The 19,726-nt window shown below is 43.7% G+C and overlaps 57 non-coding genes and 31 pseudogenes across 57 annotated transcripts; 23 read left to right on the top strand and 65 right to left on the bottom strand.

The window, feature by feature from the left end:
* Positions 1 to 10: 10 nt before the first annotated feature.
* On the bottom strand, positions 11 to 119 carry LOC131715965 (5S ribosomal RNA; annotated as a pseudogene).
* Positions 120 to 219: 100 nt separating this feature from the next.
* On the bottom strand, positions 220 to 338 carry LOC131719526 (5S ribosomal RNA). Its single transcript, XR_009318425.1, has one exon. It is a non-coding gene; the product is annotated as a 5S ribosomal RNA (ribosomal RNA).
* Positions 339 to 438: 100 nt separating this feature from the next.
* Positions 439 to 557, bottom strand: LOC131720755 (5S ribosomal RNA). The gene has a single exon (XR_009319652.1). It is a non-coding gene; the product is annotated as a 5S ribosomal RNA (ribosomal RNA).
* A 100-nt stretch (positions 558 to 657) lies between these two features.
* LOC131713985 (5S ribosomal RNA) lies at positions 658 to 776 on the bottom strand (annotated as a pseudogene).
* Positions 777 to 890: 114 nt separating this feature from the next.
* LOC131719515 (5S ribosomal RNA) lies at positions 891 to 1,009 on the bottom strand. The gene has a single exon (XR_009318414.1). It is a non-coding gene; the product is annotated as a 5S ribosomal RNA (ribosomal RNA).
* Positions 1,010 to 1,123: 114 nt separating this feature from the next.
* Positions 1,124 to 1,242, bottom strand: LOC131711688 (5S ribosomal RNA). The gene has a single exon (XR_009313576.1). It is a non-coding gene; the product is annotated as a 5S ribosomal RNA (ribosomal RNA).
* A 100-nt stretch (positions 1,243 to 1,342) lies between these two features.
* On the bottom strand, positions 1,343 to 1,461 carry LOC131711687 (5S ribosomal RNA). Its single transcript, XR_009313575.1, has one exon. It is a non-coding gene; the product is annotated as a 5S ribosomal RNA (ribosomal RNA).
* A 100-nt stretch (positions 1,462 to 1,561) lies between these two features.
* Positions 1,562 to 1,670, bottom strand: LOC131714405 (5S ribosomal RNA; annotated as a pseudogene).
* Positions 1,671 to 1,770: 100 nt separating this feature from the next.
* LOC131712413 (5S ribosomal RNA) lies at positions 1,771 to 1,889 on the bottom strand. Its single transcript, XR_009314306.1, has one exon. It is a non-coding gene; the product is annotated as a 5S ribosomal RNA (ribosomal RNA).
* A 100-nt stretch (positions 1,890 to 1,989) lies between these two features.
* On the bottom strand, positions 1,990 to 2,108 carry LOC131719504 (5S ribosomal RNA). Its single transcript, XR_009318403.1, has one exon. It is a non-coding gene; the product is annotated as a 5S ribosomal RNA (ribosomal RNA).
* A 100-nt stretch (positions 2,109 to 2,208) lies between these two features.
* On the bottom strand, positions 2,209 to 2,327 carry LOC131710664 (5S ribosomal RNA). Its single transcript, XR_009312546.1, has one exon. It is a non-coding gene; the product is annotated as a 5S ribosomal RNA (ribosomal RNA).
* A 114-nt stretch (positions 2,328 to 2,441) lies between these two features.
* Positions 2,442 to 2,550, bottom strand: LOC131715677 (5S ribosomal RNA; annotated as a pseudogene).
* Positions 2,551 to 2,650: 100 nt separating this feature from the next.
* On the bottom strand, positions 2,651 to 2,769 carry LOC131719493 (5S ribosomal RNA). The gene has a single exon (XR_009318392.1). It is a non-coding gene; the product is annotated as a 5S ribosomal RNA (ribosomal RNA).
* Positions 2,770 to 2,883: 114 nt separating this feature from the next.
* Positions 2,884 to 3,002, bottom strand: LOC131712412 (5S ribosomal RNA). The gene has a single exon (XR_009314305.1). It is a non-coding gene; the product is annotated as a 5S ribosomal RNA (ribosomal RNA).
* A 100-nt stretch (positions 3,003 to 3,102) lies between these two features.
* On the bottom strand, positions 3,103 to 3,221 carry LOC131719482 (5S ribosomal RNA). Its single transcript, XR_009318381.1, has one exon. It is a non-coding gene; the product is annotated as a 5S ribosomal RNA (ribosomal RNA).
* Positions 3,222 to 3,335: 114 nt separating this feature from the next.
* Positions 3,336 to 3,454, bottom strand: LOC131712571 (5S ribosomal RNA). The gene has a single exon (XR_009314462.1). It is a non-coding gene; the product is annotated as a 5S ribosomal RNA (ribosomal RNA).
* A 114-nt stretch (positions 3,455 to 3,568) lies between these two features.
* On the bottom strand, positions 3,569 to 3,677 carry LOC131715676 (5S ribosomal RNA; annotated as a pseudogene).
* A 114-nt stretch (positions 3,678 to 3,791) lies between these two features.
* Positions 3,792 to 3,910, bottom strand: LOC131714310 (5S ribosomal RNA; annotated as a pseudogene).
* Positions 3,911 to 4,024: 114 nt separating this feature from the next.
* On the bottom strand, positions 4,025 to 4,143 carry LOC131710534 (5S ribosomal RNA). Its single transcript, XR_009312408.1, has one exon. It is a non-coding gene; the product is annotated as a 5S ribosomal RNA (ribosomal RNA).
* Positions 4,144 to 4,243: 100 nt separating this feature from the next.
* LOC131711302 (5S ribosomal RNA) lies at positions 4,244 to 4,362 on the bottom strand. Its single transcript, XR_009313185.1, has one exon. It is a non-coding gene; the product is annotated as a 5S ribosomal RNA (ribosomal RNA).
* A 114-nt stretch (positions 4,363 to 4,476) lies between these two features.
* Positions 4,477 to 4,585, bottom strand: LOC131715675 (5S ribosomal RNA; annotated as a pseudogene).
* Positions 4,586 to 4,699: 114 nt separating this feature from the next.
* Positions 4,700 to 4,808, bottom strand: LOC131714404 (5S ribosomal RNA; annotated as a pseudogene).
* Positions 4,809 to 4,922: 114 nt separating this feature from the next.
* On the bottom strand, positions 4,923 to 5,041 carry LOC131719471 (5S ribosomal RNA). The gene has a single exon (XR_009318370.1). It is a non-coding gene; the product is annotated as a 5S ribosomal RNA (ribosomal RNA).
* A 114-nt stretch (positions 5,042 to 5,155) lies between these two features.
* On the bottom strand, positions 5,156 to 5,274 carry LOC131713230 (5S ribosomal RNA; annotated as a pseudogene).
* Positions 5,275 to 5,374: 100 nt separating this feature from the next.
* LOC131711301 (5S ribosomal RNA) lies at positions 5,375 to 5,493 on the bottom strand. The gene has a single exon (XR_009313184.1). It is a non-coding gene; the product is annotated as a 5S ribosomal RNA (ribosomal RNA).
* A 114-nt stretch (positions 5,494 to 5,607) lies between these two features.
* Positions 5,608 to 5,716, bottom strand: LOC131715673 (5S ribosomal RNA; annotated as a pseudogene).
* A 114-nt stretch (positions 5,717 to 5,830) lies between these two features.
* Positions 5,831 to 5,949, bottom strand: LOC131710750 (5S ribosomal RNA). Its single transcript, XR_009312632.1, has one exon. It is a non-coding gene; the product is annotated as a 5S ribosomal RNA (ribosomal RNA).
* Positions 5,950 to 6,049: 100 nt separating this feature from the next.
* On the bottom strand, positions 6,050 to 6,168 carry LOC131719460 (5S ribosomal RNA). The gene has a single exon (XR_009318359.1). It is a non-coding gene; the product is annotated as a 5S ribosomal RNA (ribosomal RNA).
* Positions 6,169 to 6,268: 100 nt separating this feature from the next.
* Positions 6,269 to 6,387, bottom strand: LOC131711299 (5S ribosomal RNA). Its single transcript, XR_009313182.1, has one exon. It is a non-coding gene; the product is annotated as a 5S ribosomal RNA (ribosomal RNA).
* Positions 6,388 to 6,501: 114 nt separating this feature from the next.
* On the bottom strand, positions 6,502 to 6,610 carry LOC131715672 (5S ribosomal RNA; annotated as a pseudogene).
* Positions 6,611 to 6,724: 114 nt separating this feature from the next.
* Positions 6,725 to 6,843, bottom strand: LOC131712516 (5S ribosomal RNA). Its single transcript, XR_009314407.1, has one exon. It is a non-coding gene; the product is annotated as a 5S ribosomal RNA (ribosomal RNA).
* A 100-nt stretch (positions 6,844 to 6,943) lies between these two features.
* On the bottom strand, positions 6,944 to 7,062 carry LOC131712335 (5S ribosomal RNA). Its single transcript, XR_009314230.1, has one exon. It is a non-coding gene; the product is annotated as a 5S ribosomal RNA (ribosomal RNA).
* Positions 7,063 to 7,162: 100 nt separating this feature from the next.
* LOC131711892 (5S ribosomal RNA) lies at positions 7,163 to 7,281 on the bottom strand. Its single transcript, XR_009313781.1, has one exon. It is a non-coding gene; the product is annotated as a 5S ribosomal RNA (ribosomal RNA).
* Positions 7,282 to 7,395: 114 nt separating this feature from the next.
* LOC131719449 (5S ribosomal RNA) lies at positions 7,396 to 7,514 on the bottom strand. The gene has a single exon (XR_009318348.1). It is a non-coding gene; the product is annotated as a 5S ribosomal RNA (ribosomal RNA).
* Positions 7,515 to 7,628: 114 nt separating this feature from the next.
* On the bottom strand, positions 7,629 to 7,737 carry LOC131715671 (5S ribosomal RNA; annotated as a pseudogene).
* Positions 7,738 to 7,851: 114 nt separating this feature from the next.
* LOC131714309 (5S ribosomal RNA) lies at positions 7,852 to 7,970 on the bottom strand (annotated as a pseudogene).
* Positions 7,971 to 8,084: 114 nt separating this feature from the next.
* On the bottom strand, positions 8,085 to 8,203 carry LOC131711346 (5S ribosomal RNA). The gene has a single exon (XR_009313230.1). It is a non-coding gene; the product is annotated as a 5S ribosomal RNA (ribosomal RNA).
* A 100-nt stretch (positions 8,204 to 8,303) lies between these two features.
* On the bottom strand, positions 8,304 to 8,422 carry LOC131719437 (5S ribosomal RNA). Its single transcript, XR_009318336.1, has one exon. It is a non-coding gene; the product is annotated as a 5S ribosomal RNA (ribosomal RNA).
* Positions 8,423 to 8,536: 114 nt separating this feature from the next.
* LOC131719426 (5S ribosomal RNA) lies at positions 8,537 to 8,655 on the bottom strand. Its single transcript, XR_009318325.1, has one exon. It is a non-coding gene; the product is annotated as a 5S ribosomal RNA (ribosomal RNA).
* Positions 8,656 to 8,755: 100 nt separating this feature from the next.
* LOC131719415 (5S ribosomal RNA) lies at positions 8,756 to 8,874 on the bottom strand. The gene has a single exon (XR_009318314.1). It is a non-coding gene; the product is annotated as a 5S ribosomal RNA (ribosomal RNA).
* Positions 8,875 to 8,988: 114 nt separating this feature from the next.
* LOC131714402 (5S ribosomal RNA) lies at positions 8,989 to 9,097 on the bottom strand (annotated as a pseudogene).
* A 111-nt stretch (positions 9,098 to 9,208) lies between these two features.
* LOC131715686 (5S ribosomal RNA) lies at positions 9,209 to 9,317 on the bottom strand (annotated as a pseudogene).
* A 114-nt stretch (positions 9,318 to 9,431) lies between these two features.
* On the bottom strand, positions 9,432 to 9,550 carry LOC131711512 (5S ribosomal RNA). Its single transcript, XR_009313398.1, has one exon. It is a non-coding gene; the product is annotated as a 5S ribosomal RNA (ribosomal RNA).
* Positions 9,551 to 9,664: 114 nt separating this feature from the next.
* Positions 9,665 to 9,773, bottom strand: LOC131715332 (5S ribosomal RNA; annotated as a pseudogene).
* A 114-nt stretch (positions 9,774 to 9,887) lies between these two features.
* On the bottom strand, positions 9,888 to 10,006 carry LOC131714056 (5S ribosomal RNA; annotated as a pseudogene).
* Positions 10,007 to 10,120: 114 nt separating this feature from the next.
* On the bottom strand, positions 10,121 to 10,249 carry LOC131713300 (5S ribosomal RNA; annotated as a pseudogene).
* Positions 10,250 to 10,363: 114 nt separating this feature from the next.
* On the bottom strand, positions 10,364 to 10,482 carry LOC131719404 (5S ribosomal RNA). The gene has a single exon (XR_009318303.1). It is a non-coding gene; the product is annotated as a 5S ribosomal RNA (ribosomal RNA).
* A 100-nt stretch (positions 10,483 to 10,582) lies between these two features.
* On the bottom strand, positions 10,583 to 10,701 carry LOC131719393 (5S ribosomal RNA). Its single transcript, XR_009318292.1, has one exon. It is a non-coding gene; the product is annotated as a 5S ribosomal RNA (ribosomal RNA).
* A 100-nt stretch (positions 10,702 to 10,801) lies between these two features.
* LOC131719382 (5S ribosomal RNA) lies at positions 10,802 to 10,920 on the bottom strand. Its single transcript, XR_009318281.1, has one exon. It is a non-coding gene; the product is annotated as a 5S ribosomal RNA (ribosomal RNA).
* Positions 10,921 to 11,020: 100 nt separating this feature from the next.
* Positions 11,021 to 11,149, bottom strand: LOC131713653 (5S ribosomal RNA; annotated as a pseudogene).
* A 100-nt stretch (positions 11,150 to 11,249) lies between these two features.
* LOC131710999 (5S ribosomal RNA) lies at positions 11,250 to 11,368 on the bottom strand. Its single transcript, XR_009312881.1, has one exon. It is a non-coding gene; the product is annotated as a 5S ribosomal RNA (ribosomal RNA).
* Positions 11,369 to 11,482: 114 nt separating this feature from the next.
* On the bottom strand, positions 11,483 to 11,601 carry LOC131713212 (5S ribosomal RNA; annotated as a pseudogene).
* A 100-nt stretch (positions 11,602 to 11,701) lies between these two features.
* On the bottom strand, positions 11,702 to 11,820 carry LOC131711538 (5S ribosomal RNA). Its single transcript, XR_009313424.1, has one exon. It is a non-coding gene; the product is annotated as a 5S ribosomal RNA (ribosomal RNA).
* A 114-nt stretch (positions 11,821 to 11,934) lies between these two features.
* Positions 11,935 to 12,053, bottom strand: LOC131710803 (5S ribosomal RNA). The gene has a single exon (XR_009312685.1). It is a non-coding gene; the product is annotated as a 5S ribosomal RNA (ribosomal RNA).
* A 100-nt stretch (positions 12,054 to 12,153) lies between these two features.
* Positions 12,154 to 12,272, bottom strand: LOC131710878 (5S ribosomal RNA). The gene has a single exon (XR_009312761.1). It is a non-coding gene; the product is annotated as a 5S ribosomal RNA (ribosomal RNA).
* A 114-nt stretch (positions 12,273 to 12,386) lies between these two features.
* LOC131714401 (5S ribosomal RNA) lies at positions 12,387 to 12,495 on the bottom strand (annotated as a pseudogene).
* Positions 12,496 to 12,595: 100 nt separating this feature from the next.
* On the bottom strand, positions 12,596 to 12,714 carry LOC131719371 (5S ribosomal RNA). Its single transcript, XR_009318269.1, has one exon. It is a non-coding gene; the product is annotated as a 5S ribosomal RNA (ribosomal RNA).
* A 114-nt stretch (positions 12,715 to 12,828) lies between these two features.
* Positions 12,829 to 12,947, bottom strand: LOC131713623 (5S ribosomal RNA; annotated as a pseudogene).
* Positions 12,948 to 13,047: 100 nt separating this feature from the next.
* LOC131714400 (5S ribosomal RNA) lies at positions 13,048 to 13,156 on the bottom strand (annotated as a pseudogene).
* A 100-nt stretch (positions 13,157 to 13,256) lies between these two features.
* On the bottom strand, positions 13,257 to 13,375 carry LOC131712347 (5S ribosomal RNA). Its single transcript, XR_009314242.1, has one exon. It is a non-coding gene; the product is annotated as a 5S ribosomal RNA (ribosomal RNA).
* Positions 13,376 to 13,475: 100 nt separating this feature from the next.
* LOC131710802 (5S ribosomal RNA) lies at positions 13,476 to 13,594 on the bottom strand. The gene has a single exon (XR_009312684.1). It is a non-coding gene; the product is annotated as a 5S ribosomal RNA (ribosomal RNA).
* Positions 13,595 to 13,694: 100 nt separating this feature from the next.
* Positions 13,695 to 13,813, bottom strand: LOC131711411 (5S ribosomal RNA). The gene has a single exon (XR_009313294.1). It is a non-coding gene; the product is annotated as a 5S ribosomal RNA (ribosomal RNA).
* A 114-nt stretch (positions 13,814 to 13,927) lies between these two features.
* Positions 13,928 to 14,046, bottom strand: LOC131719360 (5S ribosomal RNA). Its single transcript, XR_009318258.1, has one exon. It is a non-coding gene; the product is annotated as a 5S ribosomal RNA (ribosomal RNA).
* A 114-nt stretch (positions 14,047 to 14,160) lies between these two features.
* Positions 14,161 to 14,279, bottom strand: LOC131710000 (5S ribosomal RNA). The gene has a single exon (XR_009311865.1). It is a non-coding gene; the product is annotated as a 5S ribosomal RNA (ribosomal RNA).
* Positions 14,280 to 14,393: 114 nt separating this feature from the next.
* Positions 14,394 to 14,512, bottom strand: LOC131710581 (5S ribosomal RNA). The gene has a single exon (XR_009312463.1). It is a non-coding gene; the product is annotated as a 5S ribosomal RNA (ribosomal RNA).
* A 123-nt stretch (positions 14,513 to 14,635) lies between these two features.
* LOC131711998 (5S ribosomal RNA) lies at positions 14,636 to 14,754 on the top strand. Its single transcript, XR_009313887.1, has one exon. It is a non-coding gene; the product is annotated as a 5S ribosomal RNA (ribosomal RNA).
* Positions 14,755 to 14,868: 114 nt separating this feature from the next.
* LOC131719349 (5S ribosomal RNA) lies at positions 14,869 to 14,987 on the top strand. Its single transcript, XR_009318247.1, has one exon. It is a non-coding gene; the product is annotated as a 5S ribosomal RNA (ribosomal RNA).
* A 98-nt stretch (positions 14,988 to 15,085) lies between these two features.
* On the top strand, positions 15,086 to 15,204 carry LOC131719338 (5S ribosomal RNA). The gene has a single exon (XR_009318236.1). It is a non-coding gene; the product is annotated as a 5S ribosomal RNA (ribosomal RNA).
* A 114-nt stretch (positions 15,205 to 15,318) lies between these two features.
* LOC131713529 (5S ribosomal RNA) lies at positions 15,319 to 15,437 on the top strand (annotated as a pseudogene).
* Positions 15,438 to 15,537: 100 nt separating this feature from the next.
* LOC131716385 (5S ribosomal RNA) lies at positions 15,538 to 15,645 on the top strand (annotated as a pseudogene).
* A 100-nt stretch (positions 15,646 to 15,745) lies between these two features.
* Positions 15,746 to 15,864, top strand: LOC131719326 (5S ribosomal RNA). The gene has a single exon (XR_009318224.1). It is a non-coding gene; the product is annotated as a 5S ribosomal RNA (ribosomal RNA).
* Positions 15,865 to 15,964: 100 nt separating this feature from the next.
* Positions 15,965 to 16,073, top strand: LOC131714399 (5S ribosomal RNA; annotated as a pseudogene).
* A 114-nt stretch (positions 16,074 to 16,187) lies between these two features.
* On the top strand, positions 16,188 to 16,306 carry LOC131713692 (5S ribosomal RNA; annotated as a pseudogene).
* A 100-nt stretch (positions 16,307 to 16,406) lies between these two features.
* Positions 16,407 to 16,514, top strand: LOC131716384 (5S ribosomal RNA; annotated as a pseudogene).
* Positions 16,515 to 16,614: 100 nt separating this feature from the next.
* Positions 16,615 to 16,733, top strand: LOC131709999 (5S ribosomal RNA). Its single transcript, XR_009311864.1, has one exon. It is a non-coding gene; the product is annotated as a 5S ribosomal RNA (ribosomal RNA).
* A 100-nt stretch (positions 16,734 to 16,833) lies between these two features.
* Positions 16,834 to 16,942, top strand: LOC131715538 (5S ribosomal RNA; annotated as a pseudogene).
* Positions 16,943 to 17,053: 111 nt separating this feature from the next.
* On the top strand, positions 17,054 to 17,172 carry LOC131711686 (5S ribosomal RNA). The gene has a single exon (XR_009313574.1). It is a non-coding gene; the product is annotated as a 5S ribosomal RNA (ribosomal RNA).
* A 100-nt stretch (positions 17,173 to 17,272) lies between these two features.
* LOC131710972 (5S ribosomal RNA) lies at positions 17,273 to 17,391 on the top strand. Its single transcript, XR_009312854.1, has one exon. It is a non-coding gene; the product is annotated as a 5S ribosomal RNA (ribosomal RNA).
* Positions 17,392 to 17,505: 114 nt separating this feature from the next.
* LOC131709979 (5S ribosomal RNA) lies at positions 17,506 to 17,624 on the top strand. Its single transcript, XR_009311843.1, has one exon. It is a non-coding gene; the product is annotated as a 5S ribosomal RNA (ribosomal RNA).
* A 114-nt stretch (positions 17,625 to 17,738) lies between these two features.
* LOC131719315 (5S ribosomal RNA) lies at positions 17,739 to 17,857 on the top strand. Its single transcript, XR_009318213.1, has one exon. It is a non-coding gene; the product is annotated as a 5S ribosomal RNA (ribosomal RNA).
* Positions 17,858 to 17,957: 100 nt separating this feature from the next.
* On the top strand, positions 17,958 to 18,076 carry LOC131711427 (5S ribosomal RNA). The gene has a single exon (XR_009313310.1). It is a non-coding gene; the product is annotated as a 5S ribosomal RNA (ribosomal RNA).
* A 100-nt stretch (positions 18,077 to 18,176) lies between these two features.
* Positions 18,177 to 18,295, top strand: LOC117969519 (5S ribosomal RNA). Its single transcript, XR_009318202.1, has one exon. It is a non-coding gene; the product is annotated as a 5S ribosomal RNA (ribosomal RNA).
* Positions 18,296 to 18,409: 114 nt separating this feature from the next.
* LOC117969509 (5S ribosomal RNA) lies at positions 18,410 to 18,528 on the top strand. The gene has a single exon (XR_004662577.2). It is a non-coding gene; the product is annotated as a 5S ribosomal RNA (ribosomal RNA).
* Positions 18,529 to 18,642: 114 nt separating this feature from the next.
* On the top strand, positions 18,643 to 18,761 carry LOC117969515 (5S ribosomal RNA). Its single transcript, XR_009312759.1, has one exon. It is a non-coding gene; the product is annotated as a 5S ribosomal RNA (ribosomal RNA).
* Positions 18,762 to 18,861: 100 nt separating this feature from the next.
* Positions 18,862 to 18,980, top strand: LOC117969510 (5S ribosomal RNA; annotated as a pseudogene).
* Positions 18,981 to 19,080: 100 nt separating this feature from the next.
* Positions 19,081 to 19,189, top strand: LOC117399098 (5S ribosomal RNA; annotated as a pseudogene).
* Positions 19,190 to 19,304: 115 nt separating this feature from the next.
* LOC117399143 (5S ribosomal RNA) lies at positions 19,305 to 19,423 on the top strand. Its single transcript, XR_004544059.2, has one exon. It is a non-coding gene; the product is annotated as a 5S ribosomal RNA (ribosomal RNA).
* Positions 19,424 to 19,523: 100 nt separating this feature from the next.
* On the top strand, positions 19,524 to 19,642 carry LOC117399093 (5S ribosomal RNA). Its single transcript, XR_004544013.1, has one exon. It is a non-coding gene; the product is annotated as a 5S ribosomal RNA (ribosomal RNA).
* The last annotated feature ends 84 nt before the right edge of the window (positions 19,643 to 19,726 follow it).

The raw sequence follows: 19,726 nt of genomic DNA, 5'->3' as shown, positions 1-19,726 counted from the left end.
AAAAATGTAATGCCTGCAGCACGTGATATTCCCAGGTGGTCTCCCATCCAAGTACTAACCAAGCCCAACATTGCTTAGCTTCTGAGATCAGGCTTATTCAAGGTGGTGTGGCCGCAGGCGATTGCATTTCTGCTTTCATGACTTTTATGTTTAGGGAGCTGGGGGTGATTCCTCCAAAATTTCCTTTTGTCCTCCACACATTTCAATTGTAAAATGTAATGCCTGCAGCACTTGATATTCCCAGGTGGTCTCCCATCCAAGTACTAACCAAGCCCAACATTGCTTAGCTTCTGAGATCAGACGAGATCAGGCTTATTCAAGGTGGTGTGGCCGCAGGCGATTGCATTTCTGCTTTCATGACTTTTATGTTTAGTGAGCTGGGGGTGATTCCTCCAAAATTTCCTTTTGGCCTCCACACATTTCAATTGTAAAATGTAATGCCTGCAGCACTTGATATTCCCAGGTGGTCTCCCATCCAAGTACTAAACAAGCCCAACATTGCTTAGCTTCTGAGATCAGACGAGATCAGGCTTATTCAAGGTGGTGTGGCCGCAGGCGATTGCATTTCTGCTTTCATGACTTTTATGTTTAGTGAGCTGGGGGTGATTCCTCCAAAATTTCCTTTTGTCCTCCACACATTTCAATTGTAAAATGTAATGCCTGCAGGACTTGATATTCCCAGGTGGTCTCCCATCCAAGTACTAACCAAGCCCAACATTGCTTAGCTTCTGAGATCAGGCGAGATCAGGCTAATTCAAGGTGGTGTGGCCGCAGGCGATTGCATTTCTGCTTTCATGACTTTTATGTTTAGTGAGCTGGGGGTGATTCCTCCAAAATTTCCTTTTGTCCTCCACACATTTCAATTGTAAAATGTAATTACAAAAATGTAATGCCTGCAGCACTTGATATTCCCAGGTGGTCTCCCATCCAAGTACTAACCAAGCCCAACATTGCTTAGCTTCTGAGATCAGACGAGATCAGGCTTATTCAAGGTGGTGTGGCCGCAGGCGGTTGCATTTCTGCTTTCATGACTTTTATGTTTAGTGAGCTGGGGGTGATTCCTCCAAAATTTCCTTTTGTCCTCCACACATTTCAATTGTAAAATGTAATTACAAAAATGTAATGCCTGCAGCACTTGATATTCCCAGGTGGTCTCCCATCCAAGTACTAACCAAGCCCAACATTGCTTAGCTTCTGAGATCAGACGAGGTCAGGCTTATTCAAGGTGGTGTGGCCGCAGGCGATTGCATTTCTGCTTTCATGACTTTTATGTTTAGTGAGCTGGGGGTGATTCCTCCAAAATTTCCTTTTGTCCTCCACACATTTCAATTGTAAAATGTAATGCCTGCAGCACTTGATATTCCCAGGTGGTCTCCCATCCAAGTACTAACCAAGCCCAACATTGCTTAGCTTCTGAGATCAGACGAGGTCAGGCTTATTCAAGGTGGTGTGGCCGCAGGCGATTGCATTTCTGCTTTCATGACTTTTATGTTTAGTGAGCTGGGGGTGATTCCTCCAAAATTTCCTTTTGTCCTCCACACATTTCAATTGTAAAATGTAATGCCTGCAGCACTTGATATTCCCAGGTGGTCTCCCATCCAAGTACTAACCAAGCCCAACATTGCTTAGCTTCTGAGATCAGGCTTATTCAAGGTGGTGTGGCCGCAGGCGATTGCATTTCTGCTTTCATGACTTTTATGTTTAGGGAGCTGGGGGTGATTCCTCCAAAATTTCCTTTTGTCCTCCACACATTTCAATTGTAAAATGTAATGCCTGCAGCACTTGATATTCCCAGGTGGTCTCCCATCCAAGTACTAACCAAGCCCAACATTGCGTAGCTTCTGAGATCAGACGAGATCAGGCTTATTCAAGGTGGTGTGGCCGCAGGCGATTGCATTTCTGCTTTCATGACTTTTATGTTTAGTGAGCTGGGGGTGATTCCTCCAAAATTTCCTTTTGTCCTCCACACATTTCAATTGTAAAATGTAATGCCTGCAGCACTTGATATTCCCAGGTGGTCTCCCATCCAAGTACTAACCAAGCCCAACATTGCTTAGCTTCTGAGATCAGACGAGATCAGGCTTATTCAAGGTGGTGTGGCCGCAGGCGATTGCATTTCTGCTTTCATGACTTTTATGTTTAGTGAGCTGGGGGTGATTCCTCCAAAATTTCCTTTTGTCCTCCACACATTTCAATTGTAAAATGTAATGCCTGCAGCACTTGATATTCCCAGGTGGTCTCCCATCCAAGTACTAACCAAGCCCAACATTGCTTAGCTTCTGAGATCAGACGAGATCAGGCTTATTCAAGGTGGTGTGGCCGCAGGAGATTGCATTTCTGCTTTCATGACTTTTATGTTTAGTGAGCTGGGGGTGATTCCTCCAAAATTTCCTTTTGTCCTCCACACATTTCAATTGTAAAATGTAATTACAAAAATGTAATGCCTGCAGCACTTGATATTCCCAGGTGGTCTCCCATCCAAGTACTAACCAAGCCCAACATTGCTTAGCTTTTGAGATCAGGCTTATTCAAGGTGGTGTGGCCGCAGGCAATTGCATTTCTGCTTTCATGACTTTTATGTTTAGGGAGCTGGGGGTGATTCCTCCAAAATTTCCTTTTGTCCTCCACACATTTCAATTGTAAAATGTAATGCCTGCAGCACTTGATATTCCCAGGTGGTCTCCCATCCAAGTACTAACCAAGCCCAACATTGCTTAGCTTCTGAGATCAGACGAGATCAGGCTTATTCAAGGTGGTGTGGCCGCAGGCGATTGCATTTCTGCTTTCATGACTTTTATGTTTAGTGAGCTGGGGGTGATTCCTCCAAAATTTCCTTTTGTCCTCCACACATTTCAATTGTAAAATGTAATTACAAAAATGTAATGCCTGCAGCACTTGATATTCCCAGGTGGTCTCCCATCCAAGTACTAACCAAGCCCAACATTGCGTAGCTTCTGAGATCAGACGAGATCAGGCTTATTCAAGGTGGTGTGGCCGCAGGCGATTGCATTTCTGCTTTCATGACTTTTATGTTTAGTGAGCTGGGGGTGATTCCTCCAAAATTTCCTTTTGTCCTCCACACATTTCAATTGTAAAATGTAATGCCTGCAGCACTTGATATTCCCAGGTGGTCTCCCATCCAAGTACTAACCAAGCCCAACATTGCTTAGCTTCTGAGATCAGACGAGATCAGGCTTATTCAAGGTGGTGTGGCCGCAGGCGATTGCATTTCTGCTTTCATGACTTTTATGTTTAGTGAGCTGGGGGTGATTCCTCCAAAATTTCCTTTTGTCCTCCACACATTTCAATTGTAAAATGTAATTACAAAAATGTAATGCCTGCAGCACTTGATATTCCCAGGTGGTCTCCCATCCAAGTACTAACCAAGCCCAACATTGCTTAGCTTCTGAGATCAGACGAGATCAGGCTTATTCAAGGTGGTGTGGCCTCAGGCGATTGCATTTCTGCTTTCATGACTTTTATGTTTAGTGAGCTGGGGGTGATTCCTCCAAAATTTCCTTTTGTCCTCCACACATTTCAATTGTAAAATGTAATTACAAAAATGTAATGCCTGCAGCACTTGATATTCCCAGGTGGTCTCCCATCCAAGTACTAACCAAGCCCAACATTGCTTAGCTTTTGAGATCAGGCTTATTCAAGGTGGTGTGGCCGCAGGCGATTGCATTTCTGCTTTCATGACTTTTATGTTTAGGGAGCTGGGGGTGATTCCTCCAAAATTTCCTTTTGTCCTCCACACATTTCAATTGTAAAATGTAATTACAAAAATGTAATGCCTGCAGCATTTGATATTCCCAGGTGGTCTCCCATCCAAGTACTAACCAAGCCCAACATTGCTTAGCTTTTTAGATCAGACGAGATCAGGCTTATTCAAGGTGGTGTGGCCGCAGGCGATTGCATTTCTGCTTTCATGACTTTTATGTTTAGTGAGCTGGGGGTGATTCCTCCAAAATTTCCTTTTGTCCTCCACACATTTCAATTGTAAAATGTAATTACAAAAATGTAATGCCTGCAGCACTTGATATTCCCAGGTGGTCTCCCATCCAAGTACTAACCAAGCCCAACACTGCTTAGCTTCTGAGATCAGGTGGGATCAGGCTTATTCAAGGTGGTGTGGCCGCAGGCGATTGCATTTCTGCTTTCATGACTTTTATGTTTAGTGAGCTGGGGGTGATTCCTCCAAAATTTCCTTTTGTCCTCCACACATTTCAATTGTAAAATGTAATGCCTGCAGCACTTGATATTCCCAGGTGGTCTCCCTTCCAAGTACTAACCAAGCCCAACATTGCTTAGCTTCTGAGATCAGACGAGATCAGGCTTATTCAAGGTGGTGTGGCTGCAGGCGATTGCTTTTCTGCTTTCATGACTTTTATGTTAAGTGAGCTGGGGGTGATTCCTCCAAAATTTCCTTTTGTCCTCCACACATTTCAATTGTAAAATGTAATTACAAAAATGTAATGCCTGCAGCACTTGATATTCCCAGGTGGTCTCCCATCCAAGTACTAACCAAGCCCAACATTGCTTAGCTTTTGAGATCAGGCTTATTCAAGGTGGTGTGGCCGCAGGCGATTGCATTTCTGCTTTCATGACTTTTATGTTTATGGAGCTGGGGGTGATTCCTCCAAAATTTCCTTTTGTCCTCCACACATTTCAATTGTAAAATGTAATTACAAAAATGTAATGCCTGCAGCACTTGATATTCCCAGGTGGTCTCCCATCCAAGTACTAACCAAGCCCAACATTGCTTAGCTTCTGAGATCAGGCTTATTCAAGGTGGTGTGGCCGCAGGCGATTGCATTTCTGCTTTCATGACTTTTATGTTTAGTGAGCTGGGGGTGATTCCTCCAAAATTTCCTTTTGACCTCCACACATTTCAATTGTAAAATGTAATTACAAAAATGTAATGCCTGCAGCACTTGATATTCCCAGGTGGTCTCCCATCCAAGTACTAACCAAGCCCAACATTGCTTAGCTTCTGAGATCAGACGAGATCAGGCTTATTCAAGGTGGTGTGGCCGCAGGCGATTGCATTTCTGCTTTCATGACTTTTATGTTTAGTGAGCTGGGGGTGATTCCTCCAAAATTTCCTTTTGTCCTCCACACATTTCAATTGTAAAATGTAATTACAAAAATGTAATGCCTGCAGCACTTGATATTCCCAGGTGGTCTCCCATCCAAGTACTAACCAAGCCCAACACTGCTTAGCTTCTGAGATCAGGCAGGATCAGGCTTATTCAAGGTGGTGTGGCCGCAGGCGATTGCATTTCTGCTTTCATGACTTTTATGTTTAGTGAGCTGGGGGTGATTCCTCCAAAATTTCCTTTTGTCCTCCACACATTTCAATTGTAAAATGTAATGCCTGCAGCACTTGATATTCCCAGGTGGTCTCCCTTCCAAGTACTAACCAAGCCCAACATTGCTTAGCTTCTGAGATCAGACGAGATCAGGCTTATTCAAGGTGGTGTGGCTGCAGGCGATTGCTTTTCTGCTTTCATGACTTTTATGTTAAGTGAGCTGGGGGTGATTCCTCCAAAATTTCCTTTTGTCCTCCACACATTTCAATTGTAAAATGTAATTACAAAAATGTAATGCCTGCAGCACTTGATATTCCCAGGTGGTCTCCCATCCAAGTACTAACCAAGCCCAACATTGCTTAGCTTTTGAGATCAGGCTTATTCAAGGTGGTGTGGCCGCAGGCGATTGCATTTCTGCTTTCATGACTTTTATGTTTAGGGAGCTGGGGGTGATTCCTCCAAAATTTCCTTTTGTCCTCCACACATTTCAATTGTAAAATGTAATTACAAAAATGTAATGCCTGCAGCACTTGATATTCCCAGGTGGTCTCCCATCCAAGTACTAACCAAGCCCAACATTACTTAGCTTCTGAGATCAGACGAGATCAGGCTTATTCAAGGTGGTGTGGCCGCAGGCGATTGCATTTCTGCTTTCATGACTTTTATGTTTAGTGAGCTGGGGGTGATTCCTCCAAAATTTCCTTTTGTCCTCCACACATTTCAATTGTAAAATGTAATGCCTGCAGCACTTGATATTCCCAGGTGGTCTCCCATCCAAGTACTAACCAAGCCCAACATTGCTTAGCTTCTGAGATCAGACGAGATCAGGCTTATTCAAGGTGGTGTGGCCGCAGGCGATTGCATTTCTGCTTTCATGACTTTTATGTTTAGTGAGCTGGGGGTGATTCCTCCAAAATTTCCTTTTGTCCTCCACACATTTCAATTGTAAAATGTAATGCCTGCAGCACTTGATATTCCCAGGTGGTCTCCCTTCCAAGTACTAACCAAGCCCAACATTGCTTAGCTTCTGAGATCAGACGAGATCAGGCTTATTCAAGGTGGTGTGGCTGCAGGCGATTGCTTTTCTGCTTTCATGACTTTTATGTTAAGTGAGCTGGGGGTGATTCCTCCAAAATTTCCTTTTGTCCTCCACACATTTCAATTGTAAAATGTAATTAAAAAAATGTAATGCCTGCAGCACTTGATATTCCCAGGTGGTCTCCCATCCAAGTACTAACCAAGCCCAACATTGCTTAGCTTTTGAGATCAGGCTTATTCAAGGTGGTGTGGCCGCAGGCGATTGCATTTCTGCTTTCATGACTTTTATGTTTAGGGAGCTGGGGGTGATTCCTCCAAAATTTCCTTTTGTCCTCCACACATTTCAATTGTAAAATGTAATTACAAAAATGTAATGCCTGCAGCACTTGATATTCCCAGGTGGTCTCCCATCCAAGTACTAACCAAGCCCAACATTACTTAGCTTCTGAGATCAGACGAGATCAGGCTTATTCAAGGTAGTGTGGCCGCAGGCGATTGCATTTCTGCTTTCATGACTTTTATGTTTAGTGAGCTGGGGGTGATTCCTCCAAAATTTCCTTTTGTCCTCCACACATTTCAATTGTAAAATGTAATGCCTGCAGCACTTGATATTCCCAGGTGGTCTCCCATCCAAGTACTAACCAAGCCCAACATTGCTCAGCTTCTGAGATCAGACGAGATCAGGCTTATTCAAGGTGGTGTGGCCGCAGGCGATTGCATTTCTGCTTTCATGACTTTTATGTTTAGTGAGCTGGGGGTGATTCCTCCAAAATTTCCTTTTGTCCTCCACACATTTCAATTGTAAAATGTAATGCCTGCAGCACTTGATAATCCCAGGTGGTCTCCCATCCAAGTACTAATCAAGCCCAACATTGCTTAGCTTCTGAGATCAGACGAGATCAGGCTTATTCAAGGTGGTGTGGCCGCAGGCGATTGCATTTCTGCTTTCATGACTTTTATGTTTAGTGAGCTGGGGGTGATTCCTCCAAAATTTCCTTTTGTCCTCCACACATTTCAATTGTAAAATGTAATTACAAAAATGTAATGCCTGCAGCACTTGATATTCCCAGGTGGTCTCCCATCCAAGTACTAACCAAGCCCAACATTGCTTAGCTTCTGAGATCAGACGAGATCAGGCTTATTCAAGGTGGTGTGGCCGCAGGCGATTGCATTTCTGCTTTCATGACTTTTATGTTTAGTGAGCTGGGGGTGATTCCTCCAAAATTTCCTTTTGTCCTCCACACATTTCAATTGTAAAATGTAATTACAAAAATGTAATGCCTGCAGCACTTGATATTCCCAGGTGGTCTCCCATCCAAGTACTAACCAAGCCCAACATTGCTTAGCTTTTGAGATCAGGCTTATTCAAGGTGGTGTGGCCGCAGGCGATTGCATTTCTGCTTTCATGACTTTTATGTTTAGGGAGCTGGGGGTGATTCCTCCAAAATTTCCTTTTGTCCTCCACACATTTCAATTGTAAAATGTAATTACAAAAATGTAATGCCTGCAGCATTTGATATTCCCAGGTGGTCTCCCATCCAAGTACTAACCAAGCCCAACATTGCTTAGCTTTTTAGATCAGACGAGATCAGGCTTATTCAAGGTGGTGTGGCCGCAGGCGATTGCATTTCTGCTTTCATGACTTTTATGTTTAGTGAGCTGGGGGTGATTCCTCCAAAATTTCCTTTTGTCCTCCACACATTTCAATTGTAAAATGTAATTACAAAAATGTAATGCCTGCAGCACTTGATATTCCCAGGTGGTCTCCCATCCAAGTACTAACCAAGCCCAACACTGCTTAGCTTCTGAGATCAGGCGGGATCAGGCTTATTCAAGGTGGTGTGGCCGCAGGCGATTGCATTTCTGCTTTCATGACTTTTATGTTTAGTGAGCTGGGGGTGATTCCTCCAAAATTTCCTTTTGTCCTCCACACATTTCAATTGTAAAATGTAATGCCTGCAGCACTTGATATTCCCAGGTGGTCTCCCATCCAAGTACTAACCAAGCCCAACATTGCTTAGCTTCTGAGATCAGACGAGATCAGGCTTATTCAAGGTGGTGTGGCCGCAGGCGATTGCATTTCTGCTTTCATGACTTTTATGTTTAGTGAGCTGGGGGTGAGTCCTCCAAAACTTCCTTTTGTCCTCCACACATTTCAATTGTAAAATGTAATTACAAAAATGTAATGCCTGCAGCACTTGATATTCCCAGGTGGTCTCCCATCCAAGTACTAACCAAGCCCAACATTGCTTAGCTTCTGAGATCAGACGAGATCAGGCTTATTCAAGGTGGTGTGGCCGCAGGCGATTGCATTTCTGCTTTCATGACTTTTATGTTTAGTGAGCTGGGGGTGATTCCTCCAAAATTTCCTTTTGGCCTCCACACATTTCAATTGTAAAATGTAATGCCTGCAGCACTTGATATTCCCAGGTGGTCTCCCATCCAAGTACTAACCAAGCCCAACATTGCTTAGCTTCTGAGATCAGACGAGATCAGGCTTATTCAAGGTGGTGTGGCCGCAGGCGATTGCATTTCTGCTTTCATGACTTTTATGTTTAGTGAGCTGGGGGTGATTCCTCCAAAATTTCCTTTTGTCCTCCACACATTTCAATTGTAAAATGTAATTACAAAAATGTAATGCCTGCAGCACTTGATATTCCCAGGTGGTCTCCCATCCAAGTACTAACCAAGCCCAACATTGCTTAGCTTCTGAGATCAGGCTTATTCAAGGTGGTGTGGCCGCAGGCGATTGCATTTCTGCTTTCCTGACTTTTATGTTTAGTGAGCTGAGGGTGATTCCTCCAAAATTTCCTTTTGTCCACACATTTCAATTGTAAAATGTAATTACAAAAATGTAATGCCTGCAGCACTTGATATTCCCAGGTGGTCTCCCATCCAAGTACTAACCAAGCCCAACATTGCTTAGCTTCTGATATCAGGCTTATTCAAGGTGGTGTGGCCGCAGGCGATTGCATTTCTGCTTTCATGACTTTTATGTTTAGTGAGCTGGGGGTGATTCCTCCAAAATTTCCTTTTGTCCTCCACACATTTCAATTGTAAAATGTAATTACAAAAATGTAATGCCTGCAGCACTTGATATTCCCAGGTGGTCTCCCATCCAAGTACTAACCAAGCCCAACATTGCTTAGCTTCTGAGATCAGGCGAGATCAGGCTTATTCAAGGTGGTGTGGCCGCAGGCGATTGCATTTCTGCTTTCATGACTTTTATGTTTAGGTAGCTGGGGGTGAGTCCTCCGAAATTTCCTTTTGTCCTCCACACATTTCAATTGTAAAATGTAATTACAAAAATGTAATGCCTGCAGCACTTGATATTCTCAGGTGGTCTCCCATCCAAGTACTAACCAAGCCCAACATTGCTTAGCTTCTGAGATCAGGCTTATTCAAGGTGGTGTGGCCGCAGGCGATTGCATTTCTGCTTTCATGACTTTTATGTTTAGTGAGCTGGGGGTGATTCATCCAAAATTTCCTTTTGTCCTCCACACATTTCAATTGTAAAATGTAATTACAAAAATGTAATGCCTGCAGCACTTGATATTCCCAGGTGGTCTCCCATCCAAGTACTAACCAAGGCCAACATTGCTTAGCTTCTGAGATCAGACAAGATCAGGCTTATTCAAGGTGATGTGGCCGCAGGCGATTGCATTTCTACTTTCATGACTTTTATGTTTAGTGAGCTGGGGGTGATTCCTCCAAAATTTCCTTTTGTCCTCCACACATTTCAATTGTAAAATGTAATTACAAAAATGTAATGCCTGCAGCACTTGATATTCCCAGGTGGTCTCCCATCCAAGTACTAACCAAGCCCAACATTGCTTAGCTTCTGAGATCAGACGAGATCAGGCGAGATCAGGCTTATTCAAGGTGGTGTGGCCGCAGGCGATTGCATTTCTGCTTTCATGACTTTTCTGTTTAGTGAGCTGGGGGTGATTCCTCCAAAATTTCCTTTTGTCCTCCACACATTTCAATTGTAAAATGTAATTACAAAAATGTAATGCCTGCAGCACTTGATATTCCCAGGTGGTCTCCCATCCAAGTACTAACCAAGCCCAACATTGCTTAGCTTCTGAGATCAGACGAGATCAGGCTTATTCAAGGTGGTGTGGCCGCAGGCGATTGCATTTCTACTTTCATGACTTTTATGTTTAGTGAGCTGGGGGTGATTCCTCCAAAATTTCCTTTTGTCCTCCACACATTTCAATTGTAAAATGTAATGCCTGCAGCACTTGATATTCCCAGGTGGTCTCCCATCCAAGTACTAACCAAGCCCAACATTGCTTAGCTTCTGAGATCAGACGAGATCAGGCTTATTCAAGGTGGTGTGGCCGCAGGCGATTGCATTTCTGCTTTCATGACTTTTATGTTTAGTGAGCTGGGGGTGATTCCTCCAAAATTTCCTTTTGTCCTCCACACATTTCAATTGTAAAATGTAATGCCTGCAGCACTTGATATTCCCAGGTGGTCTCCCATCCAAGTACTAACCAAGCCCAACATTGCTTAGCTTCTGAGATCAGACGAGATCAGGCTTATTCAAGGTGGTGTGGCCGCAGGCGATTGCATTTCTGCTTTCATGACTTTTATGTTTAGTGAGCTGGGGGTGATTCCTCCAAAATTTCCTTTTGTCCTCCACACATTTCAATTGTAAAATGTAATGCCTGCAGCACTTGATATTCCCAAGTGGTCTCCCATCCAAGTACTAACCAAGCCCAACTTTGCTTAGCTTCTGAGATCAGACGAGATCAGACGAGATCAGGCTTATTCAAGGTGGTGTGGCCGCAGGCGATTGCATTTCTGCTTTAATGACTTTTATGTTTAGTGAGCTGGGGGTGATTCCTCCAAAATTTCCTTTTGTCCTCCACACATTTCAATTGTAAAATGTAATGCCTGCAGCACTTGATATTCCCAGGTGGTCTCCCATCCAAGTACTAATCAAGCCCAACATTGCTTAGCTTCTGAGATCAGACGAGATCAGGCTTATTCAAGGTGGTGTGTCCGCAGGCGATTGCATTTCTGCTTTCATGACTTTTATGTTTAGTGAGCTGGGGTTGATTCCTCCAAAATTTCCTTTTGTCCTCCACACATTTCAATTGTAAAATGTAATTACAAAAATGTAATGCCTGCAGCAATTGATATTCCCAGGTGGTCTCCCATCCAAGTACTAACCAAGCCCAACACTGCTTAGCTTCTGAGATCAGACGAGATCAGGCTTATTCAAGGTGGTGTGGCCGCAGGCGATTGCATTTCTGCTTTCATGACTTTTATGTTTAGTGAGCTGGGGGTGATTCCTCCAAAATTTCCTTTTGTCCTCCACACATTTCAATTGTAAAATGTAATGCCTGCAGCACTTGATATTCCCAGGTGGTCTCCCATCCAAGTACTAACCAAGCCCAACATTGCTTAGCTTCTGAGATCAGACGAGATCAGGTTTATTCAAGGTGGTGTGGCCGCAGGCGGTTGCATTTCTGCTTTCATGACTTTTATGTTTAGTGAGCTGGGGGTGATTCCTCCAAAATTTCCTTTTGTCCTCCACACATTTCAATTGTAAAATGTAATTACAAAAATGTAATGCCTGCAGCACTTGATATTCCCAGGTGGTCTCCCATCCAAGTACTAACCAAGCCCAACATTGCTTAGCTTCTGAGATCAGACGAGATCAGGCTTATTCAAGGTGGTGTGGCCGCAGGTGATTGCATTTCTGCTTTCATGACTTTTATGTTTAGTGAGCTGGGGGTGATTCCTCCAAAATTTCCTTTTGTCCTCCACACATTTCAATTGTAAAATGTAATGCCTGCAGCACTTGATATTCCCAGGTGGTCTCCCATCCAAGTACTAACCAAGCCCAACATTGCTTAGCTTCTGAGATCAGACGAGACCAGGCTTATTCAAGGTGGTGTGGCCGCAGGCGATTGCATTTCTGCTTTCATGACTTTTATGTTTAGTGAGCTGGGGGTGATTCCTCCAAAATTTCCTTTTGTCCTCCACACATTTCAATTGTAAAATGTAATTACAAAAATGTAATGCCTGCAGCACTTGATATTCCCAGGTGGTCTCCCATCCAAGTACTAACCAAGCCCAACATTGCTTAGCTTCTGAGATCAGGCTTATTCAAGGTGGTGTGGCCGCAGGCGATTGCATTTCTGCTTTCATGACTTTTATGTTTAGGGAGCTGGGGGTGATTCCTCCAAAATTTCCTTTTGTCCTCCACACATTTCAATTGTAAAATGTAATGCCTGCAGCACTTGATATTCCCAGGTGGTCTCCCATCCAAGTACTAACCAAGCCCAACATTGCTTAGCTTCTGAGATCAGACGAGATCAGGCTTATTCAAGGTGGTGTGGCCGCAGGCGATTGCATTTCTGCTTTCATGACTTTTATGTTTAGTGAGCTGGGGGTGATTCCTCCAAAATTTCCTTTTGTCCTCCACACATTTCAATTGTAAAATGTAATTACAAAAATGTAATGCCTGCAGCACTTGATATTCCCAGGTGGTCTCCCATCCAAGTACTAACCAAGCCCAACATTGCGTAGCTTCTGAGATCAGACAAGATCAGGCTTATTCAAGGTGGTGTGGCCGCAGGCGATTGCATTTCTGCTTTCATGACTTTTATGTTTAGTGAGCTGGGGGTGATTCCTCCAAAATTTCCTTTTGTCCTCCACACATTTCAATTGTAAAATGTAATGCCTGCAGCACTTGATATTCCCAGGTGGTCTCCCATCCAAGTACTAACCAAGCCCAACATTGCTTAGCTTCTGAGATCAGGCTTATTCAAGGTGGTGTGGCCGCAGGCGATTGCATTTCTGCTTTCATGACTTTTATGTTTAGTGAGCTGGGGGTGATTCCTCCAAAATTTCCTTTTGTCCTCCACACATTTCAATTGTAAAATGTAATGCCTGCAGCACTTGATATTCCCAGGTGGTCTCCCATCCAAGTACTAACCAAGCCCAACATTGCTTAGCTTCTGAGATCAGACGAGATCAAGCTTATTCAAGGTGGTGTGGCCGCAGGTAATTGCATTTCTGCTTTCATGACTTTTATGTTTAGGGAGCTGGGGGTGATTCCTCCAAAATTTCCTTTTGTCCTCCACACATTTCAATTGTAAAATGTAATGCCTGCAGCACTTGATATTCCCAGGTGGTCTCCCATCCAAGTACTAACCAAGCCCAACATTGCTTAGCTTCTGAGATCAGACGAGATCAGGCTTATTCAAGGTGGTGTGGCCGCAGGTAATTGCATTTCTGCTTTCATGACTTTTATGTTTAGGGAGCTGGGGGTGATTCCTCCAAAATTTCCTTTTGTCCTCCACACATTTCAATTGTAAAATGTAATGCCTGCAGCACTTGATATTCCCAGGTGGTCTCCCATCCAAGTACTAACCAAGCCCAACATTGCTTAGCTTCTGAGATCAGACGAGATCACGCTTATTCAAGGTGGTGTGGCCGCAGGCGAATGCATTTCTGCTTTCATGACTTTTATGTTTAGTGAGCTGGGGGTGATTCCTCCAAAATTTCCTTTTGTCCTCCACACATTTCAATTGTAAAATGTAATTACAAAAATGTAATGCCTGCAGCACTTGATATTCCCAGGTGGTCTCCCATCCAAGTACTAACCAAGCCCAACATTGCTTAGCTTCTGAGATCAGACGAGATCAGGCTTATTCAAGGTGGTGTGGCCGCAGGCAATTGCATTTCTGCTTTCATGACTTTTATGTTTAGTGTGCTGGGGGTGATTCCTCCAAAATTTCCTTTTGTCCTCCACACATTTCAATTGTAAAATGTAATTACAAAAATGTAATGCCTGCAGCACTTGATATTCCCAGGTGGTCTCCCATCCAAGTACTAACCAAGCCCAACACTGCTTAGCTTCTGAGATCAGACGAGATCAGGCTTATTCAAGGTGGTGTGGCCGCAGGCGATTGCATTTCTGCTTTCATGACTTTTATGTTTAGTGACCTGGGGGTGATTCCTCCAAAATTTCATTTTGTCCTCCACACATTTCAATTGTAAAATGTAATTACAAAAATATAATGCCTGCAGCACTTGATATTCCCAGGTGGTCTCCCATCCAAGTACTAACCAAGCCCAACATTGCTTCGCTTCTGAGATCAGACGAGATCAGGCTTGTTCAAGGTGGTGTGGCCGCAGGCGATTGCATTTCTGCTTTCATGACTTTTATGTTTAGTGAGCTGGGGGTGATTCCTCCAAAATTTCCTTTTGTCCTCCACACATTTCAATTGTAAAATGTAATGCAGCAGTGTGGAAATGCAATCATCTGCGGCCACACCACCTTGAATAAGCCTGATCTCGTCTGATCTCAGAAGCTAAGCAATGTTGGGCTTGGTTAGTACTTGGATGGGAGACCACCTGGGAATATCAAGTGCTGCAGGCATTACATTTTTGTAATTACATTTTACAATTGAAATGTGTGGAGGACAAAAGGAAATTTTGGAGGAATCACCCCCAGCTCACTAAACATAAAAGTCATGAAAGCAGAAATGCAATCGCCTGCGGCCACACCACCTTGAATAAGCCTGATCTCGTCTGATCTCAGAAGCTAAGCAATGTTGGGCTTGGTTAGTACTTGGATGGGAGACCACCTGGGAATATCAAGTGCTGCAGGCATTACATTTTACAATTGAAATGTGTGGAGGACAAAAGGAAATTTTGGAGGAATCACCCCCAGCTCCCTAAACATAAGTCATGAAAGCAGAAATGCAATCGCCTGCGGCCACACCACCTTGAATAAGCCTGATCTCGTCTGATCTCAGAAGCTAAGCAATGTTGGGCTTGGTTAGTACTTGGATGGGAGACCACCTGGGAATATCAAGTGCTGCAGGCATTACATTTTTGTAATTACATTTTACAATTGAAATGTGTGGAGGACAAAAGGAAATTTTGGAGGAATCACCCCCAGCTCACTAAACATAAAAGTCATGAAAGCAGAAATGCAATCGCCTGCGGCCACACCACCTTGAATAAGCCTGATCTCGTCTGATCTCAGAAGCTAAGCAGTGTTGGGCTTGGTTAGAACTTGGATGGGAGACCACCTGGGAATATCAAGTGCTGCAGGCATTACATTTTACAATTGAAATGTGTGGAGGCCAAAGGGAAATTTTGGAGGAATCACCCCCAGCTCACTAAACATAAAAGTCATGAAAGCAGAAATGCAATCGCCTGCGGCCACACCACCTTGAATAAGCCTGATCTCAGAAGCAAGCAATGTTGGGCTTGGTTAGTACTTGGATGGGAGACCACCTGGGAATATCAAGTGCTGCAGGCATTACATTTTACAATTGAAATGTGTGGAGGCCAAAGGGAAATTTTGGAGGAATCACCCCCAGCTCACTAAACATAAAAGTCATGAAAGCAGAAATGCAATCGCCTGCGGCCACACCACCTTGAATAAGCCTGATCTCGTCTGATCTCAGAAGCTAAGCAATGTTGGGCTTGGTTAGTACTTGGATGGGAGACCACCTGGGAATATCAAGTGCTGCAGGCATTACATTTTACAATTGAAATGTGTGGAGGACAAAAGGAAATTTTGGAGGAATCACCCCCAGCTCACTAAACATAAAAGTCATGAAAGCAGAAATGCAATCGCCTGCGGCCACACCACCTTGAATAAGCCTGATCTCAGAAGCTAAGCAATGTTGGGCTTGGTTAGTACTTGGATGGGAGACCACCTGGGAATATCAAGTGCTGCAGGCATTACATTTTTGTAATTACATTTTACAATTGAAATGTGTGGAGGACAAAAGGAAATTTTGGAGGAATCACCCCCAGCTCACTAAACATAAAAGTCATGAAAGCAGAAATGCAATCGCCTGCGGCCACACCACCTTGAATAAGCCTGATCTCGTCTGATCTCAGAAACTAAGCAGTGTTGGGCTTGGTTAGAACTTGGATGGGAGACCACCTGGGAATATCAAGTGCTGCAGGCATTACATTTTACAATTGAAATGTGTGGAGGCCAAAGGGAAATTTTGGAGGAATCACCCCCAGCTCACTAAACATAAAAGTCATGAAAGCAGAAATGCAATCGCCTGCGGCCACACCACCTTGAATAAGCCTGATCTCAGAAGCAAGCAATGTTGGGCTTGGTTAGTACTTGGATGGGAGACCACCTGGGAATATCAAGTGCTGCAGGCATTACATTTTACAATTGAAATGTGTGGACGACAAAAGGAAATTTTGGAGGAATCACCCCCAGCTCACTAAACATAAAAGTCATGAAAGCAGAAATGCAATCGCCTGCGGCCACACCACCTTGAATAAGCCTGATCTCGTCTGATCTCAGAAGCTAAGCAGTGTTGGGCTTGGTTAGTACTTGGATGGGAGACCACCTGGGAATATCAAGTGCTGCAGGCATTACATTTTACAATTGAAATGTGTGGAGGCCAAAGGGAAATTTTGGAGGAATCACCCCCAGCTCACTAAACATAAAAGTCATGAAAGCAGAAATGCAATCGCCTGCGGCCACACCACCTTGAATAAGCCTGATCTCAGAAGCCAAGCAATGTTGGGCTTGGTTAGTACTTGGATGGGAGACCACCTGGGAATATCAAGTGCTGCAGGCATTACATTTTTGTAATTACATTTTACAATTGAAATGTGTGGACAAAAGGAAATTTTGGAGGAATCACCCCCAGCTCACTAAACATAAAAGTCATGAAAGCAGAAATGCAATCGCCTGCGGCCACACCACCTTGAATAAGCCTGACCTCGTCTGATCTCAGAAGCTAAGCAATGTTGGGCTTGGTTAGTACTTGGATGGGAGACCACCTGGGAATATCAAGTGCTGCAGGCATTACATTTTACAATTGAAATGTGTGGAGGACAAAAGGAAATTTTGGAGGAATCACCCCCAGCTCACTAAACATAAAAGTCATGAAAGCAGAAAAGCAACCGCCTGCGGCCACACCACCTTGAATAAGCCTGATCTCGTCTGATCTCAGAAGCTAAGCAATGTTGGGCTTGGTTAGTACTTGGATGGGAGACCACCTGGGAATATCAAGTGCTGCTGGCATTACATTTTTGTAATTACATTTTACAATTGAATTGTGTGGAGGACAAAATGAAATTTTGGAGGAATCACCCCCAGCTCACTAAACATAAAAGTCATGAAAGCAGAAATGCAATCGCCTGCGGCCACACCACCTTGAATAAGCCTGATCTCGTCTGATCTCAGAAGCTAAGCAATGTTGGGCTTGCTTAGTACTTGGATGGGAGACCACCTGGGAATATCAAGTGCTGCAGGCATTACATTTTTGTAATTACATTTTACAATTGAAATGTGTGGAGGACAAAAGGAAATTTTGGAGGAATCACCCCCAGCTCACTAAACATAAAAGTCATGAAAGCAGAAATGCAATCGCCTGCGGCCACACCACCTTGAATAAGCCTGATCTCGTCTGATCTCAGAAGCTAAGCAATGTTGGGCTTGGTTAGTACTTGGATGGGAGACCACCTGGGAATATCAAGTGCTGCAGGCATTACATTTTACAATTGAAATGTGTGGAGGACAAAAGGAAATTTTGGAGGAATCACCCCCAGCTCACTAAACATAAAAGTCATGAAAGCAGAAATGCAATCGCCTGCGGCCACACCACCTTGAATAAGCCTGATCTCGTCTGTTCTCAGAAGCTAAGCAATGTTGGGCTTGGTTAGTACTTGGATGGGAGACCACCTGGGAATATCAAGTGCTGCAGGCATTACATTTTACAATTGAAATGTGTGGAGGACAAAAGGAAATTTTGGAGGAATCACCCCCAGCTCACTAAACATAAAAGTCATGAAAGCAGAAATGCAATCGCCTGCGGCCACACCACCTTGAATAAGCCTGATCTCGTCTGATCTCAGAAGCTAAGCAATGTTGGGCTTGGTTAGTACTTGGATGGGAGACCACCTGGGAATATCAAGTGCTGCAGGCATTACATTTTTGTAATTACATTTTACAATTGAAATGTGTGGAGGACAAAATGAAATTTTGGAGGAATCACCCCCAGCTCACTAAACATAAAAGTCATGAAAGCAGAAATGCAATCGCCTGCGGCCACACCACCTTGAATAAGCCTGATCTCGTCTGATCTCAGAAGCTAAGCAATGTTGGGCTTGCTTAGTACTTGGATGGGAGACCACCTGGGAATATCAAGTGCTGCAGGCATTACATTTTTGTAATTACATTTTACAATTGAAATGTGTGGAGGACAAAAGGAAATTTTGGAGGAATCACCCCCAGCTCAATAAACATAAAAGTCATGAAAGCAGAAATGCAATCGCCTGCGGCCACACCACCTTGAATAAGCCTGATCTCGTCTGATCTCAGAAGCCAAGCAATGTTGGGCTTGGATAGTACTTGGATGGGAGACCACCTGGGAATATCAAGTGCTGCAGGCATTACATTTTACAATTGAAATGTGTGGAGGACAAAAGGAAATTTTGGAGGAATCACCCCCAGCTCACTAAACATAAAAGTCATGAAAGCAGAAATGCAATCGCCTGCGGCCACACCACCTTGAATAAGCCTGATCTCGTCTGTTCTCAGAAGCTAAGCAATGTTGGGCTTGGTTAGTACTTGGATGGGAGACAACCTGGGAATATCAAGTGCTGCAGGCATTACATTTTACAATTGAAATGTGTGGAGGACAAAAGGAAATTTTGGAGGAATCACCCCCAGCTCACTAAACATAAAAGTCATGAAAGCAGAAATGCAATTGCCTGCGGCCACACCACCTTGAATAAGCCTGATCTCAGAAGCTAAGCAATGTTGGGCTTGGTTAGTACTTGGATGGGAGACCACCTGGGAATATCAAGTGCTGCAGGCATTTCTTTTTTTGTAATTACATTTTACAATTGAAATGTGTGGAGGACAAAATGAAATTTCGGAGGAATCACCCCCAGCTCACCAAACATAAAAGTCATGAAAGCAGAAATGCAATCGCCTGCGGCCACACCACCTTGAATAAGCCTGATCTCGTCTGATCTCAGAAGCTAAGCAATGTTGGGCTTGGTTAGTACTTGGATGGGAGACCACCTGGGAATATCAAGTGCTGCAGGCATTACATTTTACAATTGAAATGTGTGGAGGACAAAAGGAAATTTTGGAGGAATCACCCCCAGCTCACTAAACATAAAAGTCATGAAAGCAGAAATGCAATCGCCTGCGGCCACACCACCTTGAATAAGCCTGATCTCGTCTGATCTCAGAAGCTAAGCAATGTTGGGCTTGGTTAGTACTTGGATGGGAGACCACCTGGGAATATCAAGTGCTGCAGGCATTACATTTTTGTAATTACATTTTACAATTGAAATGTGTGGAGGACAAAATGAAATTTTGGAGGAATCACCCCCAGCTCACTAAA

The sequence above is a fragment of the Acipenser ruthenus genome, chromosome 44, assembly GCF_902713425.1.
Source record: "Acipenser ruthenus chromosome 44, fAciRut3.2 maternal haplotype, whole genome shotgun sequence".
Classification (NCBI taxonomy): domain Eukaryota; kingdom Metazoa; phylum Chordata; class Actinopteri; order Acipenseriformes; family Acipenseridae; genus Acipenser; species Acipenser ruthenus.
Note: the sequence above shows the minus strand (reverse complement) of the source record. Positions and strands in the feature narration are given on the sequence as shown.